General features: G+C 46.8%; 1 long non-coding RNA gene across 2 annotated transcripts; it reads right to left on the reverse strand.

Moving 5' to 3' along the window:
• Nucleotides 1-700: 700 nt before the first annotated feature.
• On the reverse strand, nucleotides 701-25,331 carry LOC136004277 (uncharacterized). Of its 2 annotated transcripts, none has more exons than XR_010608354.1 (3): nucleotides 25,026-25,331; nucleotides 23,439-23,989; nucleotides 701-2,109 (listed from the first exon to the last, which is right to left on the reverse strand). It is a non-coding gene; the product is annotated as an uncharacterized LOC136004277 (long non-coding RNA). The 2 variants fall into 2 exon arrangements; XR_010608353.1 differs by lacking the exon at nucleotides 701-2,109 and adding an exon at nucleotides 12,407-12,491.
• Between the last annotated feature and the right edge of the window lie 112 nt (nucleotides 25,332-25,443).

The raw sequence follows: 25,443 nt of genomic DNA on the forward strand, positions 1-25,443 counted from the left end.
TTGGTCCAGTCCGCCAGGTGCAGGCACGTGATGCCGATTAAACAAGTACAAAAAGGGTCCCCAGGAGTGGCCATGGAGATAGAGAAGGATGACTGGTTCGTTTGGTTTGCCCAGGTGATCCACATGTTCTCTCTTGATTCTATGGTATGTAATGCTTGACCTATAGTCATAGCCATCATCCACCAACTTATAAATGAGGCTATTCTGAGGTTTCCTTGATCAGTGATTTCCAAGGTTTTACCCATCGCGCTGGAATCCAACGAGGGCCTTCTCCTGTAGCCTCGACCAGTCATACAAACCTCAACTGGCCCCTTCCATTCTCCTGTTTTGAGATCTTTGTATTGAACAAAAATCTTTTCCTTTTTTGTTAACCCTGATTTTAAGGCACTACCATGAATTACCATGGGAGGTTCTTCCCTTTCTCCTGCCAGGCGTAAATAATTTAACACATATAATTCTTTTGCCAAGCATTCCCTAGGTCCTACACTACTCTCCCCCGTTTTTTGTTTAAATAACAGCTTTTTAAGGGACTGGGGAGCCTGCTCAACAATTGCTTGTCCAGTGGGTGAACTGGGGACTCCGGTGAGATGTTTCACACCCCAAAGCGAGCAAAAGCGGTGAAACCTAGAAGAAGTATAGGCTGGGCCATTATCTGTTTTAAGAGATAGGGGTACACCTAAGACAGCAAAAGAGGCGTGAAGGTGTTTCACAACATGGTGAGAAGTTTCTCCAGTTTGAGCGATGGCCCAAATTGCCATGGAAAAGGTGTCAACAGAGACATGAACGTATTTTTGGTGTCCAAATTCTGGAACATGAGTGACATCCCTTTGCCAAAGTTGTAGCGGTAAAATGCCTGGAGGATTTACACCAATAGCAAGGCCAAAGCCTGTGGGTTGACATGCAGGACAAGAGTTTACAACTACTTTTTTTTCAGTAAGATTAGTCTGATTTGAAGTCACTTGAATCTTTATAACATGTGGCATACCAGTGTATCCTACACATCATGTAACAGGTTGGAATAATGGGGGATTTAACAAATGTGCCCAGTATACTTGTCCATTACCCATGATCACACATAATAGAACAGATATAAAGATTTTTGTCATTGTCGCTTTTTTATGTTGTTGAGTTCTGGGGCTTTATACGTTTTGCTGGCAGCCAGTATGGTCCTGTCGATAGCTGAACACAGCCGGATCCTTGACCCCATGTCAGCAATGGCACTGGTCCTTTCAACTCATTATCATGTAGGTCTTTATATAGAACCAGTGGTTTGGGCAAGGAATCGTTCGTCACGTGGAGAAAATCCTTATATTCCCCTTTTTTTTTTGTTTTATACATCTTTTAGACGACCCTACTTGAGCAGGGGATTTGGACTAGGTCATACCTCCAACATATGCCAGCCACAGGCTGCTGGGCCTGTCCTTTTTCTCCTGGATGGCTCTCTGATAACAAGGGAGGCCATCCCTCACATCAAGGTCTGGCATGGCATGTGTCCACAGCGCTCCACACCTGCTGGGTTGCAGCCAACAGTGGAGATAAGGGTTCTTCTTGGTGGCAAACACAGAGGCCAACTCAGTCTTGCCCTTAACTGTGGTAGCAGGCATTTGGCCAACCTCAGTCCTTGCCCCTTGTTGTGAAGATGCTGATGGCAGCAAGGGACTAGCCAAAGAAATTTCTTACCAGTGGATTTCTCCCACCCTCTTAATTTGTTCCATTACCTGCTTTATAACACTACCGTCATATTAGAATCTTTCTAGCTCTTGCCTTAGCATTTTCTAGCAGCTGCTGCAAATTTGCATGCTCTAACATCTCTTTTGCAAGTGACAAATCCAGACAATACAAGGTGTAGTTTCATATTAGCAACTGGCTAGTAAACAGGTGCTTTTATACACAAAATCACAGCCTCTAATAATAGCTACTTTACAAGTACACTTATTCAAGTTGTTACTTTTCAGTTGCCTCCAAGTGATGTTTTGCAGTCATGCATTTTTCTCTGATTCTGCTTGGGGTATTCACGGTCGGCTCCTGTAGCTGAGGCATTGGGTTTTTCCACTCGTCTGTCCAACTCATGGCAAGGCTTGACAAACTTTGCAGGCAGCCGCCATGGACCTGTAGGTAGGAGGACACAAATATACCCCCTCTTCCGGGTTATCAGTTCTTGAGAAGTAGACAAGTTAAAGTGATTTCTTAAAGGAGAAGCATTCTGATGCAAAAGGAATGTAAAGCAGCTGCAGAAGTAAACTGCACATTTTTAACAGTCAAGAAGTTTGCTGCATCATTATCCTTTTTTTTTTTCTTCTTTCTCTGCCACCCTGATGCTGCTTAGATGACGGCTGATAAAGCTTGTGGTTGCACTACCCCTCCTGCTTTTTCAGTTAGCAGTTCTTGTTTCAAGCGATCTGTTCCTCCAATTGTTGGATTCACCCCCAGGTTACTTTAAACACACTAAGCAAGGCTCCTACTATGCGCCCACTGTGTTGCAGGTGCCATTTAGGCTTTGTCTGTGGTGTCTCTACAAACTGCCTCAATACTTCAATAGATGGAGAGGTTTGGTTTTTGTTTCTTGGGTTTTTTTTTGTTTGTTTGTTTGGTTTTTGTTTGTGGGTATTTTTTTTTTTTTGGGGGGGGGGGGGCTGTTCCGAAGTTGTTCACCCTGCTTTGCACGGCTACAAACAGTGGCCTGCTCAGCAGCAGCTACAAACAGTGGCCTGCTCAGCAGCAGCTACAAGTGCCTGCCTACTCCGCAGCAGCTACAGCTGCCTGCCTGCCTGCTTCAGCAGCAACTATAAATACCTGACAGCAACCACACTTTTGCATTAACCCTTTCTTGCCTGAAATGTTAAACTGCTATCTGTTAAAAACTTTTACATGAACCCGACAACAAAAAAACACACAGAACACCATCTGCCCTCATCACACACACACACACACACACGTATGGGATCCCACAAGCACACTCCACACAACTACAACATCTGAAACTCAAAATCCAGACAATCATTACTCCCACTGCACAGTCCCACATACAGAACGTGGCACAAGGACCCTGTGAAGACTATCAGGAAACCAGCTCCAAGAAGCATCACCGCAGTGCGAGGTGGCAGGCTCAACCTTAGCGAGCGTCCTTACGGAGGCTCTGCCTCCCCCACATTGCATGAGGCTTGGGCTTTTATACTGACCAAAATGCACACTCATTCCAACACAGGTGGCCCGCCTACGTCAGAAGAAGTGGCCAGCTATATCTATAAAGGTCTCCAAGTGTCAATAGAAACATGGACATACTTATATTTGCCAACTTCTAGTACATGAGTATCACAGAGAGACTGTATCAAATGAGTTGTATATGGGGCCCCAAGTCCACGGTCCGCCACAGTCCGCCCGATACCCCTCATAAGAGCATACGAGAGACCTTCCCACCACGGGTCTTGATCCAGCACCTACATCACAGGGAAAGCACACAATACATCTGCATCCCCCACCCATCTCGCTTCTCCTTCTACAGCTGCCCATTTATTGTCGCAAAGAGCTGGGAGACACGAGCATAACTTGCTTTAGAAGTCTCGTTTATTGCTAAGCAGCTGGATGCTTATATACCTTGCTTGCATGTTTATAGTTTGATTACAGAGATATTATTGGCTTATAGCTTTTGCATGTTACAAGATCATTGGTTTATAGCTTTTACAGGTTACAAGATTATTGGTTAAAGATACAGTAAAGGAATTCAGCAAAACAGGATACAAAATAGGATCAGGGATAAAGAGTCTGGTCAGTAAGATAAACACTAAGCAACTTGAAGGTCACAAACTTAATTATCGTTCTGCTCCTGCCGCGGTTTATCTCCAGGGCACGCTCATCTTGCTCCCTTGTACTTTTCCATCTGAGATTTGCACCAGCTGCAGCGTATCACCATCTGCATGGCCTCTGCCACGCAGCCAGTCCTTTGCAAAGCTCTCCACATTTCCCCTTTCTTTCTTAAGAACAATAAGCGACGTATTGAGGTTGTTCATAGCTTTGTTAATTTGTATTTGGATACATTGAAGCAAGCAAGGTAGACAGGTTATTAGTAATATAATGACTAAAACTATGATTATTCCATGCTTAACGACATCTAGTAACCATCCAGTGATTCCCCAAGAAGATAGTCAAGAATCTAACCAACTAGAAGCGAAAGTAATATCCTTAAATTGACTGCGTAGTTTTTCTATTTAAGAGTGTATACTACTTGAGTGATCAGAAAGATTTAAACAACACATACCTTCAAATTCGTTACATCCGTGACCTTGTGCTAAAAGTAAAAAATTTATGGCAGCCCGATTTTGTAACACAGCATGTCGGATACTGTCAACATCATATAAGAGGTCATCTAATATGGTTAATGTGATATTAAATTCTTGGATAGCAAAGCATGCTAGGCTTTTAATATTTCTCCAATTAGTGGCAGCCATCACACCAGGGGTAAAAAAGGCCATTGAGACACCTTCAAGCATGCATGTGACTATTTACAGACCTTCTTCTCAGCAAGCCTTGCATTTTCCCAGCCGCCACATAGTCTGTTTTGTTCTTGTTAACATAAAACAGACTCCCTCTTGACCTTCGGAGTCTTGGCCCTAAATCAGACATGTTTTACCTACAATTCCCCTTTTTTCTGTTTGGGCAAACGAAACTGACTGTGTTAGGTGCTCAGCCGTCCTTTGTAGCATAGATTGAATACAGGAACAAAAACAGGGAAGACACAATAAAATCAAAAAAAATACAACAACGATGATTAATCCAGATTTCAATAAGGATATCACCCATTCAGTAAGACCTAATGATCGAAGCCATCTTTCAAATCCCCAATCTTGTTCAACCCATAATTTATCTGTAAGCTGTCGTAGGGTATCTATTTGTGAGTAAATGGATTTTGAATGATCAGAAAAATTCATACAACACATTCCTCCAAATTCTGCACAGCCATGACCTTGGGCTGACCACATCCAAAACATCGAGGACCCTTGACCATACCGGTGGCTTGCAAAGGTGCCAAGGCCGCTAATACTTGCGAATGACTTTTTTGAATTGCCTCTCCCACTGCTTTTACTGCCTCAACCAACATTGCCTGATGCCCCATAGGTACCCGTGCCATTCGTTCTAACATCTCTTCTACAGTGGCATTTGCAGGTAACTGAACAAGTATCTGCCTTACAGCATCATTACAGTTCTGTATTGCACACTGACGCTGTAAAATACCATGCATGTATTCTGGAGTACCTGACTTCCTTATAGCATCAGCTACCCTATCCACAAAGGTACTGAAGGGCTCGTCCTTTTTCTGTGTCACTTTCATGTAGGCAGGAGCTGCAGTAGTATCTTTAATCTGTGATAGAGCTCGCAAGGCTAGTCTCATAGATTCTTTTAACAATTCTGGACCTAGCTGGACTTGAGCCTCCTTAGTGGAGAACTGTCCAGTTCCCATCAGGTGTTGTAATTGCACCCCAATCAGGGGATCTCCCTGGCCTCGCTGAACTGCAACCGCCTCTTGACAGGTTTTCTGCCAATACATGTTCCATAACAACAACTGCGAAGGGGTGAGGATTAATTTCACAATACTTTTAATATAACAGAAAATCTGTTCCCCAAATATATGACAACATCTGCCTAGTGGGTTCAAACTGAATGCCTGTAGAAATAACAGTTTGCCTTAACTGAGATAGCAATTTCCAATTTAAGGGAGACATTTCAGCATTTACTGCCTGACCTTGAGCGTTAATCTGGTACTTAACAGGAAAGGCGAGAATCTTTTCCTGCAACGCCTGCAAACAATCAAAATCATTGTTTGACAGAGCCTCTCTCTGAATAGATTTCCAATCTATCACCTGGATTTGCATTTGTCTACCTGTGCTCTGCAACCCTACCTTTCCTTCTTCTCTCCCTTTTTTTTTTTTTTTCTTTTTTTTTTCAAAAGTTGTTCACCCTGCTTTGCACAGCTACAAACAGCAGCCTGCTCGGCAGCAGCTATAAATACCTGTCAGCAACCACACTTTTGCATTAACCCTTTCTTGCCTGAAATGTTAAACCACTACCTGTTAAAAACTTTTACATGAACACGATAACAAAAAAAATACATAGAACACCATCTGCCCTCATTACACACACACACATACGTATGCATATGGGATCCCACAAGCACACTTCACACATCTTTTGGAACAATATTTGAAACACAAAATCCAGACAATCATTACTCGCACTACACAGTCCCACGTACAGAACGTGGCACAAGGACTCTGTGAAGACTATCAGGAAACCAGCTCCAACAAGCATCATTGCAGTGTGAGGTGGCAGGCTCAACCTTAGCGAGCGTCCCCGCAGAGGCTCTGCCTCCCTCACATCGCATGAGGCTTGGGCTTTTATACTGATCAAAATGCACACTCATTCTGACACAGGTGGCCAGCCTATGTCAGAAGAAGTGGCCAGCAATATCTATAAAGGTTTCCAAGCATCAATAGAATCATAGACATATTTGCCAACTTCTAGTACATGAGTATCACAGAGAGACTGTATCAAATGAGTTGTATATGGGGCCCCAAGTCCACGGTCCGTCACAGTCCGCCACAGTCCTCCCGATACCCCTGATAAGGGCATACGAGAGACCTTCCCACCACGGGTCTTGATCCAGCACCTACATCACAGGGAAAGCACACAATACATCTGCATCCCCCACCCGTTTCGCTTCTCCCTTTACAGCTGCCCATTTATCATGAGGATCTGGGGGATATAAATCAGGTTTCTTTTCTGGCTCCATGTCAAAAGGATCATCCAGGTCAGCATCAGAATTAACAGGCGTCAGAACTTCAGACGCAGCAACAGCAGTCTGATGAGCACGCACAGGCTCCTTCTTGGGGTCAATAGGGTCCGGGTCAAAAAGAGTGTCTTCATCACTGTCTTCAGTCTTTGCAGCCGCAGCGGCAACTGGCAGAGGCTCAGGGGTGGCCAGGGGTGGGGGGGACGGGACACTGGGTTCCATGATCTCACTTTTTGACTTTAACATCTCTAAAATAGTTCTCCAAATGACCAACAAATGTTTCACAGTGTCACTGCCCTCCGTGGCTGCGTCCCACAACTCAACTCGTGCACCACTCCACAGAGAGACCTCAGATACGGTAGACTCATCAGTCTCTGGACAATGCGTCTTCGACCACTTCAACATTAAATTTAAGTCTGTCTCTTTAAAGGTTGCCCCCTTCACTTTAAGGACTGAAAACATCCATAAAACAGAGACTTCTTCCTTAGCGATTTTTTCCCAAGTCCCAAGCTCAAAGGCTTCTCCAACCCCCTGGATTAAGTCCTTCTCCTTAATCCAGAGCAACAATCTTTTTAGCATAGCTTCATCATACGCTATCCCTCTCGCAGAGAGGATATGTCGGAAGAACTGAAGTACTGCATACTTATGTAGGCAATTAATAACTGTCCTCCTGGCGGCGAGCCAAGTAAAATCTTGCTCAGGCTCTCGGAACCGACGCTGCCAGCAGCGAAGCGTTCTTTGCCTTCCGAAGGCTTCATTCTTCGGAGCTTTCCCGATCCCTGCTGTCTTCCCAGCCTTTTGTTTTAACAGGGTATTATATATAGCTTGCCAAGGTTTACCATATTTCTTTGCAACTTTATCATCATTAATCGTTGTATCCCACAAAATATCCCCGAATATTCGCCATTCCGTTAAAGTATGTACAGTATGTGGATTAATAAAACAACCCAATGACTTAGCATAATCTAGTAAACTAAATAATTCCTTCTTATAATCTAAATCCGCCCCTTTAACTTTCAAAAAGTCCTCAAACAGTTTATATGCCGCTTGCCTTTCCATACGGTATTGTCAGCACTGTTGCAGCTTTTCCAAGGTTTTGGCGGCACGTAACAGCCTGATTCACCGTTGTGACATCAGGAGCCTCGAGACAAATCTTCTTGTCTTTTTTAGGCCACCCCTGCTGCGACGAGGTCTGTCCACTTCAGCTCCTTGTTCTGTACAAAGCCCCTGGGTCCCTGTTCGGGCGCCAAATGTCGCAAAGAGCTGGGAGACACGAGCATAACTTGCTTTAGAAGTCTCGTTTATTGCTAAGCAGCTGGATGCTTATATACCTTGCTTGCATGTTTATAGTTTGATTACAGAGATATTATTGGCTTATAGCTTTTGCATGTTACAAGATCATTGGTTTATAGCTTTTACAGGTTACAAGATTATTGGTTAAAGATACAGTAAAGGAATTCAGCAAAACAGGATACAAAATAGGATCAGGGATAAAGAGTCTGGTCAGTAAGATAAACATTAAGCAACTTGAAGGTCACAAACTTAATTATCGTTCTGCTTCTGCCACGGTTTATCTCCAGGGCACGCTCATCTTGCTCCCTTGTACTTTTCCATCTGAGATTTGCACCAGCTGCAGCGTATCACCATCTGCATGGCCTCTGCCACGCAGCCAGTCCTTTGCAAAGCTCTCCACAATTTATCATGAGGATCTGGGGGATATAAATCAGACACCTTTTCCAGATCAATAGGCCCCGGGTCAAAAGGACCATCCAGGTCAGCATCAGAATTATCAGGCATCAGAACCTCAGGAGCAGCAACAACAGCAGTCTGATTAATGTGCACAGGCTCCTTGGGGTCAATAGGGCCTGGATCCAAGGATCATCCTCATCTCTGTCCTCAGTCTTCGCAGCTGCAGCAGCAACTGGTGGAGGTTTGGGGGGGATGGGTGTGCAACGGGCTCCACGGTCTCTCTTTTTTTTTTTTTTTGACTTTAACATCTCTAAAATAGTTCTCCAAATGACTAACAAATTTTTCACAGTGTCATTGCCTTTTGTAACTTCATCTCACAGTTCCGCACCAATCTGTTCCACATGTTTTTACATCAAACGCTGTCTGTGGCTCTGGGGAATACCCTCTGTCCTTCTAAAGATCTAGTGGCAGTTGGTATCTCAGCTTGTTGTGGCGTCCCTGGGGTAGATTCCGGCGTAGATGGAGGCAGTGGTGGATATAAGGAAGGAGGGGGACGGAGGGAAATTCGTTTCCTCCTCCTCCCCTGATTCCTCAGTATCTTCGGTATTAGGTTGGAGAGTTTTTACTGCCACCTCGTGGTTGTTCCCCGGATCAGACTTACCTTTTAGTTTCACTTCAGGAGCTGTTGATTGTGATGGTTGAAGGGGGTTTATGATTCGGGCTTGTATCGGCGCCGGTCCGGGCACCGATATTGGGGAAAATAGTTCATTTGAAGCGGATTCTGTCCAAGAGGAATTCGGCAAAAGCGCAGCAAACGCAGACGCAGTGGCTGCCCTTTCACTTTTCATTTCTTCTAAAGTCTCTTTAATCAGTCGCCACAAGGTAGCTAATATATGAGCCTCCTTGGATCCCTTACTAATTTCTTCCCATAAAGCGGATCCAATCTGGTACCAAGTGTGTATCTCAAAAGCTGCACCCAGTCCCAAAATTAGTTCCCGGTCCTTTGACCATTTTAAAAGGGCTTTTAAGGTACTGTCGTGGTTTTAAAAAAAGTCATCCATAAATCACACAGTCACTCTCTCACTCCACCCCTTCTTGCTATCCCCCTACTCCTGGAGGGATGGAGAGGAGAATCGAAAAGAATGCAACTCCCACAGGTTGAGATAAGAACAGTTTAGTAACTAAGGTATAACACAAATCACTACTGCTACCACCAATAATAATAATGATGATAAAGGAAATAACAAGGGGAAAGAATACAACACCTCAACACAGCCGACCAAAAACTCGCCCCACACCGCCAGCCGAGCACCGACGGATACCTCGTCCAACCCTGCAGTGAAATAGCCCTTCCGGGTAACTCTCCCTTACATCCTGGGCATGACGTGCTGTGGTACGGAATACCTCTTTGGCTAGCTTGGGTCAGGTGTCCTGTCTCTGCTTTCTCCTGGCCTCCCCTCCTACCTGGCAGAGCATGAGGCTCAGAAAGCCCTTGGTCAGACCAAACATCTAAGCAGCAACTGAAAACATTGGCGTTATCAGCACTGTTCCTAGGCCAAAAAATCAAAACACAGTGCTGCACCAGCTACTAAGAAGGAGAAAAATAACTGCTACTGCTGAACCCAGGACAGGTACCATCATAGAATCATAGAATTATAGAATAGTTAGGTTTGGAAAGGACCTCAAGATTATCTAGTTCCAACCCCCCTGCCATGGACAGGGACACCTCACACTAAACCATCCCACCCAAGGATTCATCCAACCTGGCACTGAACACTGCCAGGGATGGAGCACTCACAACCTCCCTGGGCAACTGATTCCAGTGTCTCACCACCCTAACAGGAAAGAATTTCCTCCTTATATCCAGTCTAAACTTCCCCTGTTTAAGTTTTAACCCGTTATCCCTTGTCCTGTCACTACAGTCCCTGACGAAGAGTCCCTCCCCAGCATCCCTATAGGCCCCCTTCAGGTACTGGAAGGCTGCTATGAGGTCTCCATGCAGCCTTCTCTTCTCCAGGCTCAACAGCCCCAACTTTCTCAGCTTATCTTCATATGGGAGGTGCTTCAGTCCCCTGATCATCCTCATGGCCCTCCTTTGGACTTGGTCCAACAGTTCCATGTCTTTTTTATGTTGAGAACACCAGAACTGTTCACAAAACTCCAAGGGAGGTCTCACGAGAGCAGAGGGGAAGAGTTACCTCCTTCAACCTGCTGGTCACACTCCTTTTGATGCAGCTAAGGATATGTTTGGCTTTCTGGACTGCGAGCGCACACTGCCGGCCCATGTTCATTTTCTCATCGACCAGCACCCCCAAGTCCCTCTCCGCAGGGCCGCTCTGAATCTCTTCTTTGCCCAATCTGTAGCCGTGCCTGGGATTGCTCCGACCCAGGTGTAGGACCTTGCACTTGTCGTGGTTGAACTTCATAAGGTTGGCATCAGCCCACCTCACAAGCGTGTCAAGGTCCCTCTGGATGGCATCCCTTCCCTCCAGCATATCAACAGGACCACACAGCTTGGTGTCATCGGCAAACTTGCTGAGGGCGCACTCAATCCCACTGTCCATGTCAGCGACAAAGATGTTAAACAAGACCGATCCCAACACCGATCCCTGAGGGACACCACTTGTTACCGGTCTCCAGCCGGACATCGAGCCATTGACCACAACTCTTTGTGTGCGGCCATCCAGCCAGTTCTTTATCCACCGAGTGGTCCATCCATCGAATTGATATCTCTCCAATTTAGAGAGAAGGATGTTGTGCGGGACAGTGTCAAACGCTTTGCACAAGTCCAGGTAGATGACATCAACTGCTTTACCCTTGTCTATCAGATCTGTAGCCCCATCATAGAAGGCCACCAGATTGGTCAGGCAGGATTTCCCCTTAGTGAAGCCATGCTGGCTGTCACCAAGCACCTTGTTTTTTATGTGCCTTAGCATGTTGTCCAGGAGAATGTGCTCCAAGATTTTACCAGGCACAGAGGTGAGACTGACTGGTCTGTAATTCCCCGGGTCTTCCATTTTCCCCTTCTTGAAAATGGGGGCTTTATTTCCTCGAACCATATCCTTTCCTACAGCGGGCCCAAGGTCTTCATTCTCACAGTCCCTGCGTTTACCTTCTAAAACTTGGGTGGTGCAGTCAGAGCTTTTGCCAGTGAAGACAGTGAAGTCAAAGAAGTCATTCAGAACCTCAGCCTTCCCCAAATCCTGTGCAGACAGTTCTCCCGAGAGCTTCCTCAGGGGGCCTATGTTGTCCCTAGTCTGTTTTTTTGTTTGCTACGTACCTGTAGAATCCCTTCCTGTTATCCTTAACATCCCAGGCTAGGTTTAATTCTAACTGGGCCTTAGCCTTCCCAACCTGGTCCCTAGCTTCCCGGACAACATCCCTGTACTCTACCCGGGCCGCCTGTCCTTGCTTCCATTTTTTATAAGCCTCTTTTTTCCTTTGAATTTTCCTCAGCAGCTCCTTATCCATCCAAGGAGGTCTCCTGGCCCTCCTGCTGCACTTCCTTCTAGTTGGGATGCAGCACTCCTGAGCTTGTAGCAGGTGATCCTTGAATATCACCCAACAGTCTTGGGCCCCTCTGCCCTCCAGGGCTATATCCCATGGAACCTTACTAAGCAGGCTCCTGAAGAGGCCAAAGTCTGCTCTTTTGAAGTCCAGGGCAGTGAGCTTGCTGCACGCTCTTCTCACTGTCCTGGGGATCTCAAATTCGACCATCTCGTGATCGCTGCATCCAAGGCTGCCCTGGAGTACCACATTCTCAACAAGCCCTTCCCTGTTGGTGAGCACAAGGTCAAGCATGGCACCTCTCCTTGTCGGCTCCTCTATTACTTGCAGAAGGAAGTTGTCTTCCACACAATCGAGGAACCTCCTGGATTGCTTGTGCCATGCAGTGCCATCGTTCCAACAGATGTCAGGGTGGTTGAAATCCCCCATGAGAACAAGGGCCTGCGAGCGTGAGGCTTTTCCTATCTGTCTGTAGAGTGCTTCATCCACAGGTTCTCCTTGATCAGGTGGCCTGTAACAGATCCCCACAGTAATGTCTCCCATCACTGTTCTCCCTTTAACCCTGACCCACAAACTCTCTTTTAACTGCTCACCTGTCCCCAGAGTTACATAATCTCCAGTCTATCCCTAACATAAAGGGCAACTCCCTCTCCCCGCCTGCCAGGCCTGTCTTTTCTTAGGAGCCTGTAACCCTCCATTCCAACACTCCAGTCATAGGAGCCATCCCACCATGTTTCTGTGATGCCTATTATATCATACCCCCGTAGACATGCACACAACTCTAATTCCTCTTGTTTGTTGCCCATGCTATGGGCGTTTGTATAGAGGCATCTGAGCCAAGCTGCAATTGAAGCCGACTCGTTGGCTGGAGCAGCTGGAATATATCTACATTGTTCCGAGCATTTATTATAGGTGCTGGCAACTGTCTGGGTGTGTTGAGATGGAATGATGACCCCTCCCCCAACACATCTAGTTTAAAGCCTCCTTGACCAGTCTGGCAAGCCTCCTACCAAAACTGCTCTTCCCCTTCTTTATCATCAGACCAGCTCCACCAGCCCCCAGTAGACCTGGCCTACTAACTTTATTCCTACGTTCAAGACACCCAAACCCCTGACTATGACACCACCCTTTTAACCATCTATTGACCTGGCCAATTCTCCTAGCTTTTTCTTGGTCCTCCCCTGTGTCCTGGAGAATTGACGAAAAGACTATCTGAGCTCCAGAGCCCCTAACCACCTCTCCCAGGGCTCTATAGTCTTTCTTTATGGTCCTCAGTCTACTACTATCTATATCCCTAGCACCCACATGGATCACCAGGAGCGGGTAATAGTCCGTGGAACATACTAGAGCAGGCAACCTCTCTTTAACATCTCTGATCCCTGCGCCTGGTAGGCAGCACACCTCCCTCGAGATGGGGTCAGGCCGACAGACGAGTGCTTCCGTCCCTTTCAAAGTAGAGTCCCCTATTACTACTGATACAGGGTTAATAAATGTACAAGGGAACAATACAGGGTATTGTATAAGAGTTAGAAGAATTCCTTGCTTAAACAAAAGTATTGTCTGTTGTAAACACCTATCATGCTTACTAAACAGAACAAGGCACAAACTACTGATAAGACAGAGGCCTGATTCTACTGATAAGCAACTATTGACAAGGAAATGCGAATGTCTGGGTCTGTTGATAAGGGGGAGAAGCTGATGATTTATGGATGAGGTACCGACTAAACCCTAAAGCCATGTGCAAAGATTAAAAGGTGAAAAGTTTAAGAAGAGGAAGACTCATTTGCTTCATCTTGAGGACCCCTGCCCACAGGAGGAAGACTCATTTACTTCATCTTGAGACCCCTGCCCATGACCAGAGGGGGCACTGCGCAGGCGCAAAGGACCTTCTAGCTCATTATAATACGAAGCGGGGACAGATACTAAATATGTATAGGCGTATCAGTAATCTAATGCATATGTATGCCTTAAGGGAATAAATGTAAAGGAAAAACGACCCTGGGTGTGCATACTTTGGAGGAATGATCCCCATGCACCTCAGCGCTGAATAAAGCATACCTACTTTACAACTTTAACGAGTTGTGGAGTCAATCCGCGTATCAATTTGGCGAGCCAGCCAGGAGACCTCTGTTTGGCTGCAGGATCGGGTGAGGAGCGGACATCCTAGGCGCCCCAGGCTGCTTGCCTGGAGGAGCTCCGCTTCTCATCCGCTCACTGCGGGGACAGACAACAACCTGTGCCGGCTGCGGAGAAACGGTATGCTTGAAATTTAGGTACTTGAGGGGGCCTGTAAGGCGTACGCGTGGCCCGGGGCTGCTGGTAAGGCGTGCAGAGACGTCTGGTGCATAGCGGAGTTCCCCTTGGCAGGTAGGGCTTGCAAGCTGGGGGCTCATCGACCGATAGCGCGGCTGCGAGCGATCCTGAAGGCGGATCGGGCGAGCCCGGGTTTTCGCTGCATCCCAAGTTTTGGGAGCCAGGACGGACCTGCTAATGACTGTGTAGGAAGCAGGAGAAGGGTAGGCGAACCCACCAGGTCTCCGCTGCATCCCAGGTTTTGGGAGCCAGGACGGACCTGCTAATGACCGTGTAGGAAGCAGGAGAAGGGTAAGCGGAACCATAGTGTGAGTGTGTGGGATCCCATGTGTTTCTGTGTGACTGAGACGTAGCGTAGCTACGAAGCGAGTGTGGAGTCCTAATCCGCGGTTCCGTGTCTCCGCGAGGGGAGCGGCCGGAGACCGACGAAGCGTTTATGTTTTTCTGTCCTGTGTCTTGTCTGTGTATAACCATCAAGCAGCTCAGAAAGCGGGGGAAGGTCCGGCTACCCCTCCCTCAGTGGATAACTTTACGAAATACAAGGGCAAGGGAATTCCCTATGTGCCTTGTGGGAGTGCAACTGTATGTGACGGGTGGCATTCCACGTGGATATTGTGGCTGTGTGCCCTGTGGGAGTATGTGCCTTGTGGGAGTGTAACTGTATGTGATGGGTGGCATTTCACGTGGATATTGTGGCAGTGCTTTTAGTATGTATCCCACTTTTATAGCCACTCAGGGTAGTGGGGCAGATACTGCTCGGGGTGTCTTATGAAACGCTGGTGGGTTTGTGGAGAAAAGCCACAAAATCCTGGCGGACTTCCGGGAAGTTAGAAAGGAAAACTGAGAAAGGGTTTATAAAAGGTATCAAAGAAAATTTGAGAAGATGTGGTTACAAAGGAGAAAATAAAATGGGAATACAACAATTAATGTCTCTCTTTTGGGGACAATCAACGGGGGATATTAGGAAAAACTTCATAACCTGACATATGAGTGCATAATAAGTTTTGAACAGTGGAACCTGCTGTGGATACTAGGGCAGTGTAAATTTTGCTGGAACTGAAACTATGTTCTAATGACAGGGGAGTTGATCTGCAGAACCCAGAGATACTATCGTACTGAATCCCCTGAGAATATCATTAAACTTGTGTGTAGGTGCTCTCATATTTTAAGTGCATTTGCAGAGCACTGGGAAAGAGAAGCTATAGAGATTTGTAAGAGATTGTTTGAAATGGGAGCCGGTCAAAACAAGGGAATTCTGAAGAAAAGCCCATTGGGTTACATTTTGGCACATTGGAAAGAACTGGGAGGTTCTTCTGGGGGCTCGGTAAACAAGAAAACATTGGTAAAATATTGTAACCAATGGTGGCCTTTATATACTTTGGAAAATCAGGAAAAATGGCCTAAAAATGGAACTCTGAATTCTAATACATTTTTTACAATTTATGTTGGTTTTGAGGTGGCCAAGAAAATGCGATGAAGTAATGTATGCAGATATGTTTCACTTTAAGAAAGCACCTGGAGTGGCAGACAGAATGTGAAATTAATATAACTCTGCCAGATCCCTAATTTTGGTTTTGGAAAAGGACAGGGAAAACCAGAAAGCTAAGCTGGAGAGATGTTGTTCAGCCTGTGATATTGGGACAGTCATCAAGAAAATTATGTATCACAGGTACCCCCAAGAGGAGCACCCTCTGCCTCTGTCCTATCAGGTATTGATAAGGAGGAGGAAATTGCCATCACTGGCAACAAGCAGCACATTCACATTCAGAGTTAAGAAGGGGTTAAACCAGAAGTGCTGTTGCAGAGGCAGGCATCTGTAACCCCTGCAGAGCAGAGTGAGCACCTGTGAAAAATAATAAATAAATAAATAAGGGAAAACCAAGGGGGAAAGGAGGGGAGCTCCCGCAGTTCCTGTGTTTGAGCATGGGATGGGTGCTGGGGCAGACAGACATGTTGACAGACGGGACTGAAGGGTTGATGAATAAATGTGGATGGGAGTGAAGGAGGAAGTATGGAAAGTGTACAGGAATTGGAAATAGGTAGAAAAGAAAAAGCTGGGTCGTGCTACAGCCACGGCTGCGCTGGTTGCTTTGAAACTGGTGGAGGACGAACGTCGGACAGAAGTGGGGGAGTGACCTCCTCTTCTGTGGAACCGGATCGGTGTGAGTGCTATGAGGAGTTTGGACGCTGGGAGTGAGACTGCCCTGGTGGGAGTGCCATGGGGTGGCTCAGGTGACTGAATTGGAACTAGGCTGACGGGAACCAGGGGAATCTTCCCTAGCAGATCCACTGGTTATAATGGAGCTAGGGGACAAAAGGAAAAAAAAAAAAAAGGAAATGGAATTTTTGGTTGATACGGGCACAACGTATTCAGTTTTAAACAAAGCTTTAATGCCTTTGGGGACGATTATATGATGATAAAAGGGGCAACTGGCCAAGGTGAAAAGGCTTATTTTTGTAAACTATTAAAATATCAATTGGGAAAACAATGGGGCATCCATAAGTTTTTGTATATGCCTAACTCCCCAAAAGCTTTTTTGGAGAGAGATTTGTTAGAACACTTGGGAGCGACCATTACTTTCGAAGGAGGCGAGATCACTTTAAAAGTAAAGGACCAACAGTATATAGAGATGTTAAAGTTTAATTTTGATCACTAATCATATCGAGGGAGAAGTCAGATTGAAGATATACTGGATCAGGTATTCCCAGGGGTATGGACTACAAACATACCTGGAAAGGCCAAAAATGCACCCCCCGATACAGATAAGCTCAAGGAGAGAAAACAGCCTGTCAGGATTAAACAATACCCCCTGAAGAGGGAAGATAGGGAAGGAATTTTTTCCAAATGACTGAGAATTTCCTACAGCTAGGACTGCTAAAAGAGTGCCAATCTGATTTTAACACCCCTATTTTACCTGTTTGTAAACCTTATGGGTAATACCGGGTGGTACAGGACTTATGGGCTGTTAACAAAATAACTACCCTGTAATAGTAAATTCATACACTTTGCTAACATGCTTAACATCAGAGCTAACTTGATTTACTATTCTAGATTTGAAGGATGCTTTCTTTTGCCTCCCTCTCCAGGAAGCCAGCCAGAAAATCTTTGCATTTGAATGGAAAACCCCCAAGAGTAGGTGAAAAATCCAGCTCATGTGAATGGTGTTGCCTCAGGGATTTAAGAACAGTCCCACCCTGTTTGGAGAACAACTTTCAAAAGACTTAGAGTCCTGGGAAGCCCCACCGGAAGAAGAGAAGTTACTGCAGTACATAGATGACATCCTAATAGCTACCCAGACAGAAAAGGCCTGTGTGGCCTGGACAGTATAACAGGATGGTGTAGATTGTGGATCTACCATCATGGACTAATTGTTAAGCCTCTATATGCACTACAACAAGAATCTTCAGTGACAAGAGAAGCGACTTGAGCCTTCCGCCAATTAAAAACGCCTTGAGGTCGGCACCAGCCTTAGGACTCCCAGATGTGAGTAAACCATTCTTTCTTTTCTCCCATAAGAAACAAGAAATTACTAGCACAGGACTTGGGCCTGTAAGCAATTGGACTCTGCAGCTAAAGGATGGCCTGGATGCCTCAGGGCCGTTGCAGCAGTTGTACTAACCTTGGGCCAGAAAATGACTGTGCTGGTGTCCCATACAGTGTCTGCAGTGCTGAAAGTGAAAGGTGGGCACTGGCTTTCCCCACAAAGGTTTCTGAAATATCAAGCCATCATGGTGGAGCAAGCCTCAGCAGAGACTACTGAGGCCACATATTCCAGTCGTCCGGATCTGAAAGATACCCCTTTAGACGACGTAGAAACCTGGTTTACTGGGAACAGCTATGTCATCAGTAGAAAACGACATGCTGAAAAACATAAATGTCTATACAGACTCAAGATATGTATTCGGAGTTGTGCATGCACATGGTACCATTTAGAAGGAGAGGACTGTTGAATTCACAAGGAAAAAAACGTTAAACATGCACAAGAAATACTGAGACTGTTGGAAGAGGTCCAGCTACCTGAGAAGGTGACAATTATGCACATCAAGGCACACCAGAAGGTGAGCTCAGAATTGGAGGAGGGAAATGAGCTGGCGGACAGAGAGGCAAAAGAAGCTGCAAAAGGTGAGATAACAATTGAAGGAGCTTTAATTCCTGATGGGAAAATTTCTCTACAAGGTAAGCCAAACTATAATAAAGAAGATCAGAAATTAATTATAGGTCAAGATGAAGGGTGGGCTAGTACACCACAGGGAAAGATAATTGTTCCCTCATCTTCGTTATGGTCCTTAGTAAAGAATGCACATCAAAACACAATGGGGAGTCAATATAAATATTTGATAAGCAAAATTATGGCTATAACTCTGTATGCTATTATTCAACAGGTAACTCACCAGTGTAATCTCTGCCTCCAAACAAACCCCAAAAGTAATCCTAAACCCAAAATGGGTCAAACTGGGAGGGACAACAAACCAGGACAACAGTGGCAGATCAACTTTACAGAACTGCCAAGAAAAGGGGGGTATAGATATTTGTTGGCACTAACGGATATCTTTTCAGATTGGCCAGAAGCCTTTCCAACTAGAACTGTGAAGGCCTGAGAAGAAACGCAATTGATACTAAGAACATATGCCTTGATACAGAACAAGGCACTTCTCATTTTGAAATCCATCCAGACATTACTCAAAGGACTGTACTTGTATATATTGTACTTGTATATATTGTGTATGTGTGTGCTTAAGAACTGCTTGTGCTTTTGTGAAAATAGATAATGATAATGAAATCATGACTGTTAAGAATCATTCTAATTTTGTTTTTATAATTTTACTAAGATCACTGGGTGTGACTTTGCATATTCAGCACCAGTTATATCCCACCAACTGATAAAATCCAGACCTGATAAGAGGGGTCCAGGAAAACAGGCATCCATCATAATATGGAAGAAATAAGCAGAGTCCTACTAAGGGTAGGGCCAGATACAAGCCACCACTGGTGAAATGTACCTTTGGGATGACCACCAACTGCAACTGGCATACTGAATACGTTGTGTCACCCCATTATTGTTCTTCTAATGTTAGTTAGTATTCGTTTCATATTGTCGATTGAATTATTTGTTTGGAACTGGCCAATGTTACGACACATAATGATTTTGAACTCTCTATCAAATACACATAATAAGGTGCTGAGAGATACCTTCTGCAAGAATTGGTTGAAAGAGGAACTTGTCTGAAGAGTAAAAGAATTTACTCACTTTATAGAAAAGGGGGGATTGATACAGGGTTAATAAATGTACAAGGGAACAATACAGGGTATTGTATAAGAGTTAGAAGAATTCCTTGCTTAAACAAAAGTATTGTCTGTTGTAAACACCTATCATGCTTACTAAACAGAACAAGGCACAAACTACTGATAAGGGGAGGAGACAGAGGCCTGATTCTACTGATAAGCAACTATTGACAAGGAAATGCGAATGTCTGGGTCTGTTGATAAGGGGGAGAAGCTGATGATTTATGGATAAGGTACCGACTAAACCCTAAAGCCATGCGCAAAGATTAAAAGGTGAAAAGTTTAAGAAGAGGAAGACTCATTTGCTTCATCTTGAGGACCCCTGCTGTCGTGGTTTGAACCCAACCACAAACCTCGTCCACTCACTCCCCCCCTTCTTGCCCTCCCCCTGCTTCTGGAGGGACGGAGAGGAGAATCGAAAAGAATGAAACTCCCACGGGTTGAGATAAGAACAGCCCAGTAACTAAGGTATAACACAAATCACTGCTGCTACCACCAATAATAATAATGATAAAGGAAATAACAAGAGGAAAGAATACAACACCTCAACACCAGCCGACCAATAACTCACCCCACTCCCCCCAGCCGAGCACCAACCGATACCTCCTCCAACCCTGCAGTCCCAACCCTTCCGGGTAACTCCCCGTTACATCCTGGGCATGACGTGCTGTGGTATGGAATACCTCTTTGGCTAGTTTGGGTCAGGTGTCCTGTCTCTGCTTCCTCCCGGCCTCCCCTCCTCCCTGGCAGAGCATGAGGCTCAGAAAGTCCTTGGCCAGACCAAACATTCGAGCAGCAACTGAAAACATCGGCGTTATCAGCGCTGCTCCAAGGCCAAAAGATCAAAACACAGCACTGTACTAGCTCCTAAGAAGGAGAAAAATGACTGCTGCTGCTCAACCCAGGACATTATCCACCCCTTATTCCATACCATTCACGTCATGCTCAGATCCCACATCTTCAATATGCCATCACTCTTACATATATATATACATCTACATACACACAGAGAAAAAGATCATTTCTTAGTGCATGGACCTATAAAGCTGCTGAGTCCATCTGGTCCATGATGTCAGGCGCCATCTCTTGTAACAGTCTCTCAGAGCAGGAGAGGCTGTGTGCAGTGTTCACACTCGTGAATCACCTGGGCAATAGTGTCCATTGCTAAGTCCACCCCTCGATCATGAGTCCATCTCTATGTTGCATCTCTGCCCTGATGGCCTGAAGTGTCATGGCCCACCAGGCTCGAATAATTCACTGTCCCCTTCAGCAGTTTCTGCAGCTTGTTGCTGGGGACTCCATAGAGCTGCCTTCCATCTCCGACGCTTCCAAAGCACTGGAGGGGCCCAGTGGACCAGGTACTCGCTCATACTGTCCCACACACACTGCCACTCATGGCTGTCCAGCCTTGGGGAAGATCTCCTGGTCCTCCCATATTGTTGTCTAACCCCAGTCAAGAAGCAAACCTGAGTCTGCTTGACTTCTGAGATCAGACAAAATGGCCGTGGGTAGAACACACTCTGTGTGTGTGCCAACATGCTGACCCCCATCACAATCAGCAGGCAGGTCCCAAGGGTACCCAGAGGCCATTCAAACCCTTCAGAACTCTCCAATGACGCTGCTGTACTTGTCCCTGGGGCTGGTGCAGCTGCTGTGCCTGCCGGCTCTCCCACCACCGGCTTCTCTCTTCCTGGGTGCAGCTCTTCCTGCTCTGCCTTGCTGGGAAATGCTGCCTGGGCTCCTGCATCCTCCTGCGGCTCGGCGGGCGGCTGCCGGGGGATGCTCTCGGCCGCCACGAGGCCCGGCTCCTCCGGGGGGCTCGGCTCCTCCGCGGGGCTCGGCTCCTCCGCGGGGCTCGGCTCCTCCGCGGGGCTCGGCTCCTCCGCGGGGCTCGGCTCCTCCGCGGGGCTCGGCTCCTCCGCGGGGCTCGGCTCCTCCGCCGCCTCCTCCCGCTGCTCAGCAGCCGCCTTCCTCCCGGGCTCGGGCCCCGCTCCCGCCGCCGCCTGCTCCCCGGGGCCGCTCTCCCGGGCCGCTTCGGCCGCCGCCGGCTCCCGGGGCCGCTCCCCCTCAGCTCCCCGCAGCCTCACAAAGACGGAGGCGAGGAGAAGGGCCAGGGCGGTGAAGAGCAGCGGGACGGCCGGGTACAAGTCCACGGCCACGTCCATCTCTCCCTGCTGCCGGAGCCCAACCGTATTACAAGCCATTGCCATAAAGTACAGCGAAACAAAAACCTTAGCCCAAGCCCCACACTTGATAAACACTACCACAGGGAATACCAGCTCTAAGTAATGTACTACCTTCTGAAGCTCTGAGAGCAAGAGAAACAACTTTGAGAGCCAATAAATCAGCACTGTGACGACTATTAATCTGATCATCTCTGTCGTTATCTCAACCCTTTGTGCCCCACGTTGGGCGCCAAAAAGAACTGTCGTGGTTTGAACCCAACCACAAACCACGTCCACTCACTCCCCCCCCTTCTTGCCCTCCCCCTGCTTCTGGAGGGACGGAGAGGAGAATCGAAAAGAATGAAACTCCCACGGGTTGAGATAAGAACAGCCCAGTAACTAAGGTATAACACAAATCACTGCTGCTACCACCAATAATAATAATGATAAAGGAAATAACAAGAGGAAAGAATACAACACCTCAACACCAGCCGACCAATAACTCACCCCACTCCCCCCAGCCGAGCACCGACCGATACCTCCTCCAACCCTGCAGTCCCAACCCTTCCGGGTAACTCCCCGTTACATCCTGGGCATGACGTGCTGTGGTATGGAATACCTCTTTGGCTAGTTTGGGTCAGGTGTCCTGTCTCTGCTTCCTCCCGGCCTCCCCTCCTCCCTGGCAGAGCATGAGGCTCAGAAAGTCCTTGGCCAGACCAAACATTCGAGCAGCAACTGAAAACATCGGCGTTATCAGCGCTGCTCCAAGGCCAAAAGATCAAAACACAGCACTGTACTAGCTCCTAAGAAGGAGAAAAATGACTGCTGCTGCTCAACCCAGGACACCTGCCCACAGGAGGAAGACTCATTTACTTCATCTTGAGACCCCTGCCCATGACCAGAGGGGGCACTGCGCAGGCACAAAGGACCTTCTAGCTCATTATAATACGAAGCGGGGACAGATACTAAATATGTATAGGCGTATCAGTAATCTAATGCATATGTATGCCTTAAGGGAATAAATGTAAAGGAAAAACGACCCTGGGTGTGCATACTTTGGAGGAATGATCCCCATGCACCTCAGCGCTGAATAAAGCATACCTACTTTACAACTTAAACGAGTTGTGGAGTCAATCCACGTATCACTACAACCAGCCCCTTTTTCTTTGTAGCACCACTAGAGATTTTTACCTGTGCATCATCCGGTTGTTTGTGGTGCGTTTCCTCGTTAACCTCCTTAGGAGGAAGCCCCTTGCCTTTAATTATCCTTTTCTTCCTTCTTTTGTTATTTTTCTTTGTCACTAATTCCCAATTTCCCGGGTTGGTGGCCTCCTTCTTTCCTTCATGAGCTGGAGGGGAAGCTTGAGGCCCCTGCACAGTTTGGGGCTGGAGCAAGCAGCCCTGCTTCCTCTCAGCTACCCTGACATCTTGAAGCCCGCTAATAGCATTCCGCAGCTCAGCCACCTGCTGCAGGAGGACCTCCACTATGGAGCATAGAGTGCAGCCCTGCCCATCATGCACCTTTCCCTCACAAGACCAGTGCAGGCACCCTCCAAACTCCGAGCCCTGCACAGCAGCCTCCCCTGTCATCTGCTCTGTCTGGGTGCCTACGCTGGCCACCGCCGAGGCAGCCAGGGCAGAGCTCCCAGACCAGGCCCTGGTCATACGACAGGTGCTCACCATCCCGCTCGCCTACCTGCGCAAACTGCCTCGCCGCGCTCCTGGTAGCTCGCGCTCCCTGGGGCAGGTTTTTAACCACTCAGAAATGGTGCCGTTGCTCCTGGCTCCGCCCCCTGTGTGTCAGCTGCTCGCGTCAGCTGAGCTGCCGGCTCCTGGGCAGGTCCTGTCGGGGACTTGAGGCTCCCTCGGTAGCTCTCGCCGCTCTGAGTTGAGGCTCCTGGACGCTGATCTCTCCCCCGCTCCGGTGTTGAAGGCGTCCTCTCTCGAGCTACTCACCTCAGCAGTGATGATCATCATATGTTAGTCCTCTCTTAGAAAGGATATGTTGGAGGAGCTTTACTACCTCCGCCTCTTCTTTCAACAGTGAGATTCCCATCTCCTCCCCAACAGCTCACCACTCTTAGATGAGATTCCTTCTCAGTTGTAACGCTTCCCTTTCTGTGTAGATACCTCAGAGTGCACTCTGTTTCTTCAGTTGCCGGGACAGCAACCCCTTCGGTCGGCTTTTCCGCTCCCCTCCTCTTCCAGCTGTCTTCTTCGCTCAGTCAAGCAACAACAAGAGGGTCCCTGTTCGGGCGCCATTTGCGTAAGATCAACGGTCAGAACACTGATTAATGTAATCAGAAAATGACCTTTATTCACTTCAGAGCACTGCCTTTTATAGCTTCCAAGCTTTGTCACGTGCTTAAGATTTATAATGACTGGTTTCTACACATAATGCAAAGGCAGCTGATTGTTTCCTTCTTCAGAATCTGGAAGCCACCTACTCATACGGGGACTCTGTTACAATATGTGGATGACCTATTAATCGTTACTGAAACAAAGGAAGAATGTATCCAGTGGACGGTGGAATTATTAAATTTTCTGGGACTGAATGGTTACTGGGTATCCAAACAAAAGGCCCAACTAATTCAAACATGAGTTTCCTACCTAGGATATAAAATAACAGGAGGACAGAGAGAACTTGGAACCGCTAGAAAAGAAGCCACCCTTGTGGAACAGGATGATATAGAAATTGTGGTCACTAATGTTGTGAATCCAGCATCCTTTTTGCAGGAACAATCGACAGAACCACTAACACACGGATGCTTGGCAACTATAGAGACTCTATATTCAAGCCAACCGGACTTAATAAAGACGATGTGATAAACACATAAAAGTATTGGCTTTCACAAATCATAGGTGTGGTTATGTGGATATAACTGTATGAGTTTATAATAACAGAAACAAAGCTCACTAGAGACACAAGATTAGACAACAAGTTAAAAAGGGCCAGAACTCTTGAGCAAAATGGAGTCACATAGTAAAAGAATCTGTAAAGGTAAAGGAAAGGGGGGGGGGGGGGGGGATGTTGATATAAGAAAAGCTAGTGTCTGGAAAACAGAGTTCATGTACTTTTTAGCTTAACATAGGTTGTAGAATAATGTATGTGAATAATGCAATAGTGAAAATATATAAACCTGTAACAAATACTAATCACTCGTGCCTCTGGCTCCGGTCATATGCCCAGCGCTGTTGCTTTTGCTTTATTGACTTTGTCCCTCAATAAAACCGCTCGTTTAGAGGAGTGAGTTCGTATTTCACAGACGACAATAAAGAATACCTGCTTGTCAACTTGAAAACTTTGTTGGCGAGTTTGTTCCTGGAGTTTTCTCCGAATCAAGGCGTGTACTACGTTTTCTCAGCTCCCAAACGCGCCCGGCGTGGAAGGTTAGGGGATCCGCGAGCGGTGCGTAAGCACTCTGCCACTGCGGCTGCGCGCCTGTGGGTCACTCAAACCTGCTCTGTCGCGTCTCCTTTCCCGATCAACCGCCCCTAGTGATCGCGTAGGGCAGACAGCACCACCGATCCGACTCCATTGCCCTTCTTCTTGAGTCTTTTTTTTTTTTTTTAATTTCTCTTTCCTCATTTTTTTCCACCGTGGGCAGTCGATTGGCGCCTCAATCCACCAATCGGCGTCTCGGGACAGCCCTCGAAGCCCGCTGCCCAGTCCTCGGCCGCTTTTTATCAAGTGACGGGCA

The sequence above is a fragment of the Lathamus discolor genome, chromosome W (assembly GCF_037157495.1).
Source record: "Lathamus discolor isolate bLatDis1 chromosome W, bLatDis1.hap1, whole genome shotgun sequence".
NCBI classification, from domain to species: Eukaryota; Metazoa; Chordata; class Aves; order Psittaciformes; family Psittacidae; genus Lathamus; species Lathamus discolor.